The sequence below is a fragment of the Pseudophryne corroboree genome, chromosome 2, assembly GCF_028390025.1.
Source record: "Pseudophryne corroboree isolate aPseCor3 chromosome 2, aPseCor3.hap2, whole genome shotgun sequence".
NCBI lineage: Eukaryota > Metazoa > Chordata > Amphibia > Anura > Myobatrachidae > Pseudophryne > Pseudophryne corroboree.
Window position 1 is genome coordinate 14067686 of NC_086445.1, and position 14953 is coordinate 14082638.

The 14953-nt window shown below is 44.8% G+C and overlaps 1 pseudogene; it reads left to right on the plus strand.

Moving 5' to 3' along the window:
• The first annotated feature begins 12850 nt into the window (after nucleotides 1–12850).
• LOC134988873 (olfactory receptor 52P1-like) lies at nucleotides 12851–13807 on the plus strand (annotated as a pseudogene).
• The last annotated feature ends 1146 nt before the right edge of the window (nucleotides 13808–14953 follow it).

The following is a 14953-nucleotide window of genomic DNA, read 5'->3' on the forward strand; positions in this document are numbered from 1 at the left end:
GGACATCCCTTGGGCCCCCTGACCACCTGGAGACCCACCACGGACCCCCAGGTACATTTAAATAAAGGGGAAATCCACCAAAGACCCGCAGGCTTCACTCACAAACCTGCACCTTTTAGCCTGTCACAGCAGCGGCGGCCATCTTGGATTCCAAGCCACGGTGCACACAAGCTGCACAGAGTAAAGGGGCTCCGTTACTCACTCCTCTCTACTGAAAAAAGCCCATTGCACACCCAAGGCTGCCACATCAGCTCTCCCTAAACAGCACTCATAAAGCCCCCTTAACTCCTGTTCCTGCACCCCAATCCAGCCACAAAACACCCCATAGGCTTGCCTGACCCTACTGCTGACACCTGGGGAGCCCGCGGAGTCGGGGAGCGCTTTTAAACGCTCCTGCGGATTGCGGCCTACCTCCCCAAACAGAAGCCGGGGCCTGGAGTGGGGCAGAAGCCGGAGGAGCTCGCCCGGCGGCGCGCACGAACACCCTGCTGAGACCGGACCCCCCTACCTGCACACTTTAAAATACATAACCCTACGGATTCTCATCCCCTCTCTGAGAGCCCAGGAACCCCTCTGACACTCTCATAAGCCCCACTGCAACCACTGAGGGGGACCCGCGGAATCGGGGAGCGCTTTTTAGCCCTCCTGCGGGTTGCGGCCTTCCCCTTGGTGTGGAGCCAGGACCTCAAGTTTGAGCCGCGCTGGGCATCTAAGCTGTGATCAGCTGGGCCCCCACATATGCTGGCCTATCATCTCTCTCCCCTACATTGGCAGTGCACCTCTACATATCAGCCCTCCATGATACTGGTGGCCGGGGGAATGGCTTGCTGAGTACCTGCGGGTACGACCCTGGGGGTCTTTCTATGTTTATTCTCTATACTCATTTCATGATGGATCACTAACTACTCACGTTATGGCTCGGCTCTAACCTATGACCCTTTCTATCTTCGGGACTGTCGCACACCATGCCTAAATCTAAATCCAAGTCTAAGAAAGCCACAGCAGCATCGGCGGAAATATCGTCCTTCATTTCCAAAATGAAGTCTAGTGCAACCAAACTACCCGCCGCCCCCCCCCCTGACTTGGCTTCGGAATCGGAGGAAGACTCATCGGTCCCAGACCCCTCCATGAAAGATTGCTTCTCCTCAATCTTAACGGAAATGAAGTCGCTAAAACAGGCCTTCCATTCCGAGATTCACAAAGCCATCTCTGGTCTCAAGGCGGAGATATCTGACCTCGGGGCCCGCACTAATGATGTTGAACAGAAAATCGATGAGGTCATCACCTTCCAGCAGGAGCTAGAACATTCTGTTCAAGTCATGCAAGAGGATATCTACTTACTCCAGGACCAACAGGAGGACGCTGATAACCGCGCACGACGAAATAACCTGCGCATTAAATATATCCCGGAATCGGTGGAACCAACACAACTGGAGGATTTCCTCCTCCGGTTCTTTCAACACCTCCTGCCAGACATCCCACGTGAACAATTCCTCCTAGATAGGGCTCACCGTTCCCTTCGCCAAAAACCCTCAACCTCGTCCCCTCCTCGCGACGTAGTTTTACGCTGCCACTATTTCAAAACTAAAGATAAAATCCTAATGGCTGCCCGGAACAAGGACGTCTGTCTGTTCGAATCTCACAAGCTCTTGGTGTTCCAGGACTTATCCCCTACTACTCTTAAGAGGCGCTTCGACTTGAGGGAATACACCCAAATCCTCAGGGATAATCACATCCGCTACAGATGGGGTTTTCCCTTTGCCCTAATTGTACAGCTTGATGGGAAGAGAATGCTGGCACGATCCAAGGAGGAGGCTCACAGGCTCCTGTTAAGACTGAACTTATCCCCACCAGAGCCCAATAAATCATCCTCCCCACGAGAGGCACCAGATCTCCGACATCCACCGAATTCTCCCCTCCCACAACGAGCACCTCGACGCCTTTGGTCGACAGTCCCGGAGAAGATTCCTGCAAATCAGGACCCGCCATGAAAGCTCCTTTGTAGATGCTCTGATGGGTTATTATATGTTCACCGATACTGTTATGCTATCTGATTTGGAGGTCTAAAAGTTCCTCCCTGAGCTTAGCTTATATAATTTAGCTTATGTTTATTCTGTTTATTGGTTCTTAACGGTGGTTCATTATGGTTAGATGTTATTCCGACCCCCTCGGTCGCCCTCCTCGGGTTTTGTTGGTGGGCCCCTTGGTGGTCGGAGCTGCGTCCCCCCGCCGAGCCACTATAGTCAAGTTTGAGCATAGGGGAGTTGCTATCTCCCTTAGATTCCCCATACGGGTGCTCAGACATACGGACCCGTACGCCGTGTACAATGGGTCGTTGGCTCGGTCAAATATGCATGTTTATTTTACAGTCTTTTAGATGTTTCTTTCTATCTCTCCTGTCTCTTTCCCCTCTTTCTTCTCTCCCTACTCTTCCTTTCCCCCTTGTCCCCCTTGTCTCCCCGGGAGATCATCCTTGGGCCGTCAGGTTTAATTATGATAAGCTCATACTGGTAACAATATGTCTATTAATGTAATATCCTATAATGTGAAGGGTCTCAATAGTCCCCAAAAGAGGACCAAATTATTTCTTTTTCTGAAACAGGTAAGGGGAGATCTGGTATTCCTTCAGGAGACGCATTTTAGGGGTGTCTCCCATCCTGAACTACGCTCTAGACGCCACCCTGTCGCCATCCATGCCTGTGACCGCACCCAAAAGAAAAGAGGGGTCGCCATTCTGATCCCCGCTCATTTACACTTGGAACCAGACCGAATCATTAAGGACAAACGCGGTAGGTTCCTTATTATAGTAGGCAAACTTAATAATGCTCCCATCACTATGGTCAATGTTTACGCTCCCAATGTTAATCAGGCTTCGTTCTTTGCTTCCTTAGACTCTAAAATTGCCCAATGTAGGAAAGGTGACCTCCTAATAGCGGGAGACTTTAATACTATACTACACCATAATCTTGATCGTTCCCACCCCCTTCCACCCTCCCAGTCACACTTAAGCGCCCGTAACTCCAAAGCCTTGCACTCGCTACTTAAAAATCATCTACTATTCGACTCCTGGAGGGTTGCCGACCCCTTAATTAAAGATTATACGTTTTTTTCCCCAGTCCACAATTTATATACTAGAATTGATATGATAATGGTTGGAAGAGACCTGACCTCTAAAATTCAGAATTGCCGTATTTATCCAATAACGTGGTCCGACCACGCCCCTATTTCTCTGACTCTGTCTGGGTTAGCTCGTTCTCCCTCCCCCCCCTCTTGGTCCCTTAACGATGCCCTTCTTCAACAGCCTGAAGTGCTACAACAAACCACTCAGGCATTGACTGATTATTTCACCGAGAACCAAACACCCGGTATATCGGATATGACCCTATGGGAGGCACATAAAGCGGTCCTCCGGGGCCACTTCATCCAGACCGCGGCCAGACTCCATAAACAGCGTTCCCAAAAATTTTTGGAGCTATCTAATCAACTCCATCAGTTGGAGGAAGCCCATAAGGCCTCCCTAAATTCTGCTGATTTAGAAAAGGTACTTAAAGTCAGGGGCGAACTCAATATGCTTTTATCACATAAAACTGAACAGTGCCTTAGACGTCTTAATCAGTTATATTATGAAAAAGGAGACAAAGCAGATAAACTCCTAGCCAGAAAGTTGAGGGCTCAGATTTCTTCCAAAAATATTTTATCCATTCGCACTAAACAAGGAACTCTGACTCATGACCCTGATCGCATTTTGGATGAATTCGAAGGGTTCTATAAATCTTTGTATAACTCGGAAGTGACCCCCCCCTCATCACAGAGATTTGATGAGGGGATCGACTCCCTCCTAGATAAATGTAATCTACCATCCGTGAGCAGCTCGACAATTTCTCAGTTGAGCGCAGAGATTACTGTCGAGGAATTAGAGAATGCTCTTAAAACTCAGAAACCAGGCAAAGCCCCTGGACCTGACGGGATCTCAATTATGTACTATAAGAAATTTAAGGGGACTTTATTACCCCACCTTTGCAGGCTCTTCAATGGATTTCTAAGCGGTAATCCCCTTTCTCCTCGCGCATTGGAGGCACGAATAGTTTTGATCCATAAGCCTGGGAAAGATCCTAACTCCTGTGCTAGCTACCGCCCCATTTCTTTATTAAATAACGATATTAAACTATTCGCTAAAATTCTAGCCCTAAGATTAAACCCAATTCTCCCACATCTAATACACGCTGATCAGGTGGGCTTCATCCCAGGCCGACAAGCTAGGGACAATACACGGAGAACTATTAATCTGGTCCATCTTATTAACAAAACCAGACTGCCCTCCATCCTTCTCTCGCTTGATGCAGAGAAGGCTTTTGACAAAATACTATGGCCTTTCATGTTCGCCACTCTGCGCAGGTTCGGCCTGGGAGGAAGCCTACTTCAGGGTATTCAGGCACTCTACTCCAACCCCTCTGCTAGAGTCCGGGTTAATGGCAAAGACTCTCACCTCTTTCACATCAGCAACGGTACACGCCAGGGGTGCCCCCTGTCACCACTAATTTTTGCTATGACGATCGAACCTCTGGCGTGTATGGTTAGATCCAACCCCGACATTAAAGGAATCCCTGTTGGTGGGGAGGAATTCAAATTGTCATTATTCGCTGACGATGTTCTTTTAACTCTCTCCTCTCCTAATATCTCTATCCCTAATCTATTTAAAACCCTATCATTATATTCCCACTATTCGGGATATCGCATTAATTACTCTAAATCGGAAGCCCTCCCTCTGCATCTTGGCGGGAATACCAGATCTCTCCTAGCTGCTAACTTTAGTTTTTCCTGGCGCACCAAGAAAATTAAGTATCTAGGCGTGTATATCACTAATTCCTATGAATCTCTATACTCGGAGAACTTCCCAGCTCTGTTTAAGTGTATAGAGTCAGACCTTCGAGCTTGGGATAAACAGATTATAGCCTGGTTCGGACGGATAGTTTCAGTAAAGATGAACATCCTCCCCAGGATCCTGTATCTGATCCAAACAATTCCCGTAAGTATCCCCGCGGAGGCCTTACGTCGAATGCAGAAACTCTTTGTAAAGTTTATATGGTCTAATAAACCCCCTAGAATCAAGACCTCCACCCTAGTACGTGACCCATTAATGGGAGGTAGGGGGTTGCCGGATATCCGTAAATACTATCATGCAACCCATCTGAGTCAGGCCTTAGCATGGTTCTCCCCAACCCCCCGCCTACCCTGGATCCAAATTGAACTCTTTGCGGCCGGGGTCTCCACTTTGGTTTCCCTCCTTACGCCAACTAAGCCACTACGGTCAATGCATACTTGTATCCCCTCAACAAAACTCACCTGCTCCCTGTGGCTTTTCTGCATTCGACATTACGGCCTGTCCACTTTCCCTTCACCCATCACATCTATTTGGGATAACCGGGATTTCCCCCCAGGCTCAACATTGCGATCCCACTCGTGGCTCCACTTGGACCCGCGCCCGGGTCTGGTGTTTGATTTTATAGATGGGTCCTCATGGCGTTCCCTTCAATCGCTATGTGACAGATATAATATTTCCCAACCTGTGGCATATGAATACTTACAACTCCGCTCCTTTTTAAGCTCCCTTCCCAAATCCCAGGTTTTTCGCCAGCCTACCCCCTTGGAACGTCTTTGTATTTATTCTCCCATGCGGCAGGGCATTATATCCATACTCTACGGTTTGTTACGTTCCCTGAAGGCAGTTGACCTACTCCCCCATGAAAGTAAGTGGGAACAGGACCTAGGCCCTCCCCCTGATGAAGACTCCTGGGAAACCATTAGACAAAAAGTAGCCCAGTCTTCAATTTCCTCCTTAGTAAAGGAAAATTCTTACAAAGTCTACACGAGATGGTATCGGGTCCCTGCGACCCTACACAGGATTTTTCCAGGGTCCTCTCCACTATGTTGGCGTGAATGCGGCCAAACCGGAGATTTCAAACACATATGGTGGTCATGCCCAAAAATACACATGTTCTGGACTCAGGTGGAAGCTCTCATTAGTTCTATCTTCTGTTCACGAATAACCCTGGGTCCATGGTCAGCCCTACTGGGCCTTCCCTTACCCAATTTAGATAGCCATGCAAATAGCCTAGTTCTTCAAATCTTACATGCAGCCCGCTGTGTGATAGCTAAGAATTGGAAAAAAACCAATACCCCCCATAGGAGCATGCTAATAGCTAAAATTTGGCATATCTCCACAATGGAGAAAATTACAGCATCCTTACATGATAGATCGGACAAATATAGGAGGATATGGGAACCTTGGTTCATCTTTATTACACCCTCCATTTCAGGGGTGTGATGTAAAGTGATGCGGTATGATGCATTAACCTATACCAAAAAGGTCATAATAAATATAAGAGATGCTATGCCGTCCTGGGTTGGACAGTTGACATGGTCTGTGCTAGGGAGGTTTTGCCCTCCAAGGCACACTCCCACCCTGCTAACTTCTCTGACGATCCACCACTCTCCCATTCCCCCCCCCTTCCCTCTCTTTCTCCCACTCTATCTGTCTCTTCCTCAGATTCTTCTTTCCTCTTACTACTTCTCCTCTTTACGTTTATCATTGTTTAATCTCAGAAAAACTGTAGTCGATATACACTTCTGTCATTATTGACGCACTCCTTTGTTCTTGTTATATTGGATTTCCCCTCCACGGGATAACTTGTATGTGATTCAATATTTACTCGGAGTTGTCATCTCCTGTCTGTATTGTAACAGTTCATTCGACTTAATAAAAACATTAAATAAAAAAAAAAAAAAGGGTATGCATACAATATAACACATGTACAGTATATATATGGTTACAGAGTTACAATTACACAAGAAGCAGATAGTTACAAAATAATCCATTACAGCTAGCATACTTACATTACCCTTTCCCTCAATGCACAGTCCGCTCCATTTCTCCCTCTCTGCAAACAAATAGCAACTAACAGCAGCAGAAAACAGCAAACAGAACTTCTTGGGTGAGTGGAAATACCTATATACTGTGTATTGGGGGAAGTACATGTCTGGGACTGAGTCTTCTGTTATTGGTCCAGGGGAGGGAAATCTCTCATTCATGATGTGTTATTGGTCAGTTCATATGCAAGCAACGTCTAGCCTTGAAGAGGTGATAGCCACTGGTTTTTCAGGAAGTTCTTTGTTCACTTCAGAATTGTGGCTTCATATTCCTATATTTAATCATAACTAATCGTTGCAATGTGCTACAATCTAACCACAGCTATCAAACCAACACACTCATTCCCCTGATCATTTTGACACCAAGCATGATATGTTTATCTTGTTCCATTCCAATAATACATATATATATATATACAGGTTGAGTATCCCTTATCCAAAATTCATAAACCCACATTTTTGTGTCCCCTACTGAGATAATGATTTATATATTATATATTATGTGTATATATAGATATATTATATAGATATATAATATACTATACACATATATGTGACATTATCTCAGTAGGGGAACCAAAAATGTGGTATTTAGAATTTTGGATAAGGGATATTCAACCTGTATATATGATGTTATATATGATGTTATATATGATGTTATAAATCTCCTATATAAATACATTATAATGTCTGGTGCTTGACATGTTATATTTATGTGTTGTATGAAATATATGTTGAATATATCTTTGTGGCCTGTCTGTGTGAATGCGTATGCTACCATATATCGCTGTGCACACAGCGACCCATCTGTTTGTAGTTTGTATTTGGTGTGTATGTAATATTTTTGACTTCGACAGTTTTAATTTCTCCCACCCATGGTCCCTTAAGTATATTCGGGTCCTTTACGTCCCAATGGGTCTCTTGTAGAAAGGCAACGTCCGGTTTAAGATGTTTCAGATGTGTCAATATTTTGCGTCTTTTAATAGGGGAGTTAAGCCCCTCCACATTCCAAGAGATGAATTTGAGAGAGGATTGAGTCTTGGTGGAGCTAGCAGCTGGGACAGTCATTTTATCCTATACCTACTCTAGGCCAAAAAATAAGCAAAAGTCTAGAAAAAGATCTTGTCCAACCCGTCCCAGCGAGCGGGTGGGGACCTGTAAATAAGAACCCAGAGTATCGTGTTAGACCTGAATACATATGCCACAAATTCAAAACAATAAACCAAATGTTTAAACTTCATAATAAGTTATAACTTTTCTGACCCAAGCAGACAATCTATAAGGTTGCCAAAATCTACAACAGTGGCCATAGGGCCAAGGGTGGAGGGGCAGGGAAAACATGGGGATATCATGGAATACCATAACATTATCAGTAAAACGATATTAAAATAGAAAAAGAGCAAAAACAGCATATAACCATATATATAGTCGATGCAATAAAAGTGCAATTTGTACAAAACATAGCTCAAGTATATCATAATTAGAGTAAAATTTCTCAAACAGCCACAATTGTGCGGTCTGAAAAATACAGGAGATAACAGAGGCCTTAATGGTCAATAGCGATTTTAGGGACCTGAATGGGGAAAAAAAGAAAGATTATAATGCAAATAATGTTACTCATCCTCAGTCCTCGTCTGATTCGCGTGCCATGGAATCTGAAGATAATGAGTCCACAAAGTTCCTTGCCGCCTGAGGTGATTCAAGAAAGTGGGGTTTGCCATTATGAAAGACCCGAAGTTTAGCCAGATACTATAACGAGAATAGGCATCCCATTTCAAACAATTTCTTGCATATTGGGGAAAATTCAAACCGTTTCATGGCCACCAGGTATGATAAATCTTGGAACAGCAAAAGCTTTGCACCTTGATATCGTAGGTCGGTACTTTTGTGGTAAGCTTCTAGCAGACGTACTTTGTCGGCATAGTTCAGGATCCGTAATATCACTTGGCGAGGGCGATCTCTTGTTGTTTGTCTGTCCGGGCCTACACGATGCACCCTCTCCACTAATAATGAGCTACCAGCTGTAACGCATCCTAATTCCTGCGGCAGCCATTGAGAGACCAATGGCATCAAATCTGCATATTTGACTGATTCGGGGAGACCAATGACGCGGACATTGTTTCTACGATTTCTATTCTCTAAATCTTCTAATTTGTCCGCCATGATCATCACCGATTTCTCCTGGTCAGATACAGTGGCCCTGGCCCTAGTGAGTTCGTCTTCCAAATCTGCTTTGCGTTGTTCCTCCTCAGAGAGACGTTGATCGTGTTTTGTAAGCTGGGTCAGTGCAGAATCAATGGAATCCTTTAGTGGCGCCAATTTCTGATCGAGTAGTGAGGCCAGTAGAGCGGTCAGGTCTTGAGAGGTTAGAGAGCCAGTGACAGTGGGAGGATTTGTGTCATAGGCCAATTCCCTATCCAGCTCTCCCCTCCTAACACTCGGAGACTGAGGTGAAGCTGTTGACGGAGTGTCGCTGCCGCGTCCCCTGCCCGACTTGTCGCCTGTTGCGCCTCTGTTGGACCAAGCCACATATTTATCCATAATTACTGTAATACTGGAGAGTTGCTGAGATCAAACAAAAGAAAATGTGGTAATTCCAAGCACTAAGATGCCAGACAACGTGGCCTGCCAACAGTTATTAGCATCTAATGCAATGATGCGGTAAGGAGATGTTTCCAATCCCCTGTTTCCAGGCCCCACAAACCACCAATGTGAGTGTAAATATAGATCAGGAGTATGGGGTAGGGGTATCCTGTGACCAGGGGCAGTATGGTCACAGTGATGTGGGGGATATGATATAACTTACCCCAGGAGGCACCACAGGTGGGAGAGCAGGGTGGTGTTATGCAGCACCAGGAGCACAGCAGTCCTTTTACGGGAAGCAGGTGAAGGTATTAGGCATAGTGTAGGGCCCTCAGCCAAGGACCCCGCTGCCCGAGGTTACTGTGAGCCCCTGGAGCCCCCTGTGGGTCTTGAGGATGCCTTGGGGCTGTGGAGGGCATCAGCTGGCGTGGTGCTGCGGAGGTCCGCACAGGAGCTCCGTACCCAAGGCCGCGGCTTCGTATCAAGAAGTAGGCCGCTGATCGCCCAGCCATGCGCTCTCCGACTCTGTGCTTTCTCATCCTGGGTCCCCTTGTATTGTTGGCCTGTGGTGGTAATCGGGTGGGGTGCCTAGATTACTGAAGCTCCGCTCCCAAGATGTTTTAAGGGAGTCAGGCACCGGAGCTCAGCAGCAGCACGTCCTCTCACAATGCCCGCTAGGCCACGCCCCTGAATACTGCACATTTTTATACAAATGAGCATCATAACTGGTTCATGAATGTGCAATAGATAGCAGCGTAGCACAATATCTGACACTTTTGCCAGATGATATAATGAAACTTAAATTCATGAGTGTTGTAATTGGCTTTTCTGGTTCGTGCCATGATGCCTACATCTTCAGCAAATCATCACTGTCTGCAAAATTTGAGGGGGGTATTTGGTTTTGGGTTTAGAATCTGCACAGGATCGGATTAATGACAATGTATTTGTATCTTTTTTTCAATTTCTAGGTAATGGTAAAATTTGAGAGGAGTCAAATGCCAGATGGATGGTTGCTGGTCAAGCTACCTATACATGTTAATGAAGCAGATAATAGTACATGTTACTACAGTATATTGTTCTACCCCCCCCCCCCCCCCACAACATGTGATTTAGGCTATGGCTGTTGCTCCTGGCTTCTGGTTCTATTGAGAATAAGTATAAAGAGGCACATATAGCTTGCCAATCCATGACAGAATGCACCTTTGGTCAATTAAAAATAATAATTAGGAAAGCATATTATTATATTATTTGGCAAAAGTGTACAATATTGTGGTTTGCTGCTGTCTATTGTATAACCGCGCATTAAATAAATCACTCCCCCCAGATTATGCAATAAACAGGGAGCAGGCAGAGGTTTTGTTACCAACAACTGACTAAGGGGGTAATTCAGACCTGATCGCTCACTAACAATTTTTTGGAGCACTGCGAACAGGGGAGTGTATTTTAGCTTTGCAAGTGTGCGATCGCATGTGCAGCCGAGCGGTACAAAAATAGTTTGTGCAGTTTCTGAGTTCCTCAGAATTTACTCAGCGGCAGCGATCACTTCAGCCTGTCCGAGGCCAGAATTGACGTCAGACACCCGCCCTGCAAACGCTTGGACACGCCTGGGTTTTTCCAAACACTACCAGAAAACGGTCAGTTGACACCCACAAACGCCCTCTTCCTGTCAATCTCCTTTTGATCGGCTGTGCGAATGGATTCTTCATTAAACCCATTGCACAGCAACGATCTGCTTTGTACCCGTGCAATGCGCCTGCGCATTGCGGTGCATACGCATGCGCAGTTCGGAACTGATCACACCGCAGCGAAAAAACCTAGCATGCCATCAGGTCTGAATCACCCCCATGTGTGCACAGAAAGTGGAAGGCAGGCAGGAAGGCAGATTAGGACTAATCTTATTGCCAACTATTTCAGCTGTAAGTATTTAAAAAATAATTTTATTAATAATAATAATAATCATCATCAGTTAGGTTTTCATGAATAAAACATTGTATAGAGAGAGCTTCCCCTGTAATTAGTGTGCATGTGATACATATGGACCATTAGGAAGCAATGAGGAAGTTCTGTTTTATTTTGCATATGATTTTGCTGGGGATTTTAATGGGGATTTGAGGTTTGATTTTGGAAGGGTTTCATAAATTCATCTCAAAATCCCTTCCAAAAATGAATCCACATCGAATTTGATTTGATAATTGAATGCAAAATCGATTATTAGTAAATGTGGGATTTTTGAAGGGATTGAGAAAATCAAATAGAATTGATTTCAGTTGATTTTGTAGATTTAGAAAAATGATCTCAAAATTGAACTTTAGTAAATATACCCACTGGACTATTGTGGACTCTGAAAGGCAGAGATTTTCAGAGGGACACAGACAAAAATATAAAGGCTAAATATAGTATTAATGGCACTATATTGGAAACTACTGAGGAGGAAAGGGTTCTACGAGTCACTATTTCCTGACCGGATCCCATTGGTATGGCCTCATCTAGAATACTGTCTCCAGTTCTGGAGGCAATATCTTCAGATGGATATTAATACATTAGAGACTGTACAAAGAAGGGCAACTAAAATGGTGCATGGCCTACCTCACACAACTTACCCAGGAAGACTCAAGGATTTTACTATGTATAGTGTGGGGCAGAGAAGGGAAAGGGGGGACATCATAGAGACTGTCACATATACCAAGGGGTTTAACAAGGTACAGGAGGGAAACATTCTTCAAATGAAGAGAAGTATTAGAACACGAGTACATGCACTGACACTGAAAGGATGGAGGTTCACGGGAAACTTGAGGAAAAATTACTTCTCAGAAAGGTTAGCAGATAGATGGAATAACCTCCCAGCAGAGGTGGTAGAAGCTAAGACAGTAGAGCAAAGTAAACATGTATGAGATAGACATAAGGATCTCCTTACAAAGAAATAAGGATCAAATTGGGTTTGAGGCAATAATATGGTTAAGTAAGGGGCAGACTAGATGGGCAAGTGGTTCTTATCTACCGTTAAATTCTGTTTCTATAAGGTGATTTTTTTAAAAAGTGTGGTTATTAAATAATTAGTGAAAGACAACAAAAATAAAAGAGGAAGAAATCAGAGCGGGTTTAATATGATATAAAGTCCAATAATTTCTATGATGTCTTTTTCAGATTTTTTTTTTCTTGTGACCTACTGTAACTCTGAATCTCACCTGACCGGAGAAGACAATGGCTTCATCAGTGATGTTTCCTTGCTCCTGGTTACAATAATATAAGCTAACTGGAGCCACAAACAGATACTTGGAGGTTCTCTCTCACGTTAGGATAATTATATCTAACATACGATATTAATGATCCAAAAATAAGGATGGCCAGTCTGAGCAGTTCTAACATTAGTGACTCCACTTTCATCCTGGTTGGAATTCCGGGACTGGAACGGTTACATGGGTGGATTTCTTTGCCCATTTTTTCCATATATGTGATCTCCATCCTGGCTAATGTTTGTATCCTGTTCATCATAAAGACAGAGAAAAGTCTCCACCAGCCCATGTACTTCTTTCTCTTAATGCTATTGTTCACAGACATTGCCCCGTCCAATGCTGTCCTACCTAAGATGGTGCTTATCTTCTGGTTCAATCAACGGGAGATCTCTTTTGAGGGTTGCTTGGTCCAGATGTACTTCGTACATTCCTTTACCTTCATGGGATCCGCTGTACTCGTGGCCATGTCCTATGACCGTTATGTGGCGATATGCCACCCACTTAGATATTCTACAATCTTAATGAGTCCACTTATCACTAAGATTGGATTTTTGGGGGCCATGAGAGGAACACTCCTATTGCTTCCTCTGCCATTTCTTGTGAAGAGGCTGCCATTTTGAGGGAATCACATAATTGAAGACACATATTGTGAACACATGGCTGTGACCAAGCTTTCCTGTGCAGACATCAGAATTAATGTTGTATATGGATTACTAGTTGCTCTACTGGTAATGGGAGTAGATACTGCATCCATCGCAGTGTCCTATTTCATCATTGTGAGGACTGTTCTGAGACTTCCAACCCAAGAGGCCAGACGCAAAGTATGGAGCACCTGCGCCAGTCATTTCTGTGTCATTGTAGCGGCCTATGTCCCAGCTCTCTTCTCTTTTGTGTCTCAGAGGTTTGGGGAACACACGGCTTCTTCAACCCAAATTCTTCTGTCCAACTTGTACCTGGTCCTTACGCCCATGTTAAATCCAATAATATATGGCATAAGGACAAAAGAACTTCGGAGACATTTGATGACTTTTTTTTATAATCCCCAAATGTCTGACATCTTGTAGAGCAAATAAACCCAGTATTTAGCATTGGTGTGTATGTAAGGTCTTGTATTGTTAGGTTTAAAAACATATTTGAAATAACTGAAGCGCTCGTACTTAACTAAATGTGTCCATCATGATCTGTGTAGCTCTGCTATAGCAGCTTTCCATGTGAGTATAGAGGTGGTTGTAGAACTAAATAGGCAGAGGCACCAACTAAATGATAACTGCCCCAACCCCAGTGTTCACTCAAATGCCACTATCTGCCCACATCTGTCATGAACCAATCTCTCACCTCTGCGGGTTCTGGGGTTCATCCGTTGCCGGTGCGGTTGCTCGCGGTGCTGTGCGGCCGTGTGGGGATGCGGCGTGATCGGTGGCACAGGTGATGCAGGATCTGGGAGCTGGGAGTGCGGGGACCAAATGGCCAAAGGCACCACTGTGTGTCTGCAGTATAGGAGGCGGCCATGTTGGAGACCAAATAAGCAATACAGAGCACTTGTGAAACACCTGTGGGTAAGTGTAAGCCAATCCCGTGCTTGTGCTGCCTTTAAGTAGGCTGGGATTATGTTACTCTGAGCCAGTGCTTTGTTGTATCTACTCTATGCCCTAGCTCTGTGCTCTCCCCGTGCATTCCCGTTTGATTTCCGTGGTCCAGATATCGCCTCCACTCCCAGAGGTCTGCCTGCAGCCTTCACTGCTAAAGATCCACCAGCTCCCTGCTGTGCTGTCAGTCAATCACTCTCCCAGTGGAAAACAAGTGGATTCCCAGAGTTTTGTAAGAGGTTACCCTGTCTGCCTGCTTCAATCACACAGACTTTGGAGGATTCTACTAACATCAGCTGTTCGTTTGTTCTGCTCTAAACTTAACCCATTCATCACCATTGTCGTCTGCTGCAGTTTCACAGTGCTGTATTATCTTCAGAACTCGCAAGTAACCCATTTCAGTACTGTATTTTTTGTGTTGCTGCAATCAAGGACAATTCTTCACAGCCTTTCAGTTTAATCTCTAAACTTCATTACAAGTCTCTACAGTTACTCATTTATGTCTGCATTATCCAGTTAAACACTCTTTACAGTTCAGCATCAAATATTGTTTCTTTTGGACAATTCATCATTCATTCACAAGCCTGTTTAAAACTCAGTTCTATGACATTTCCTCAATGTATC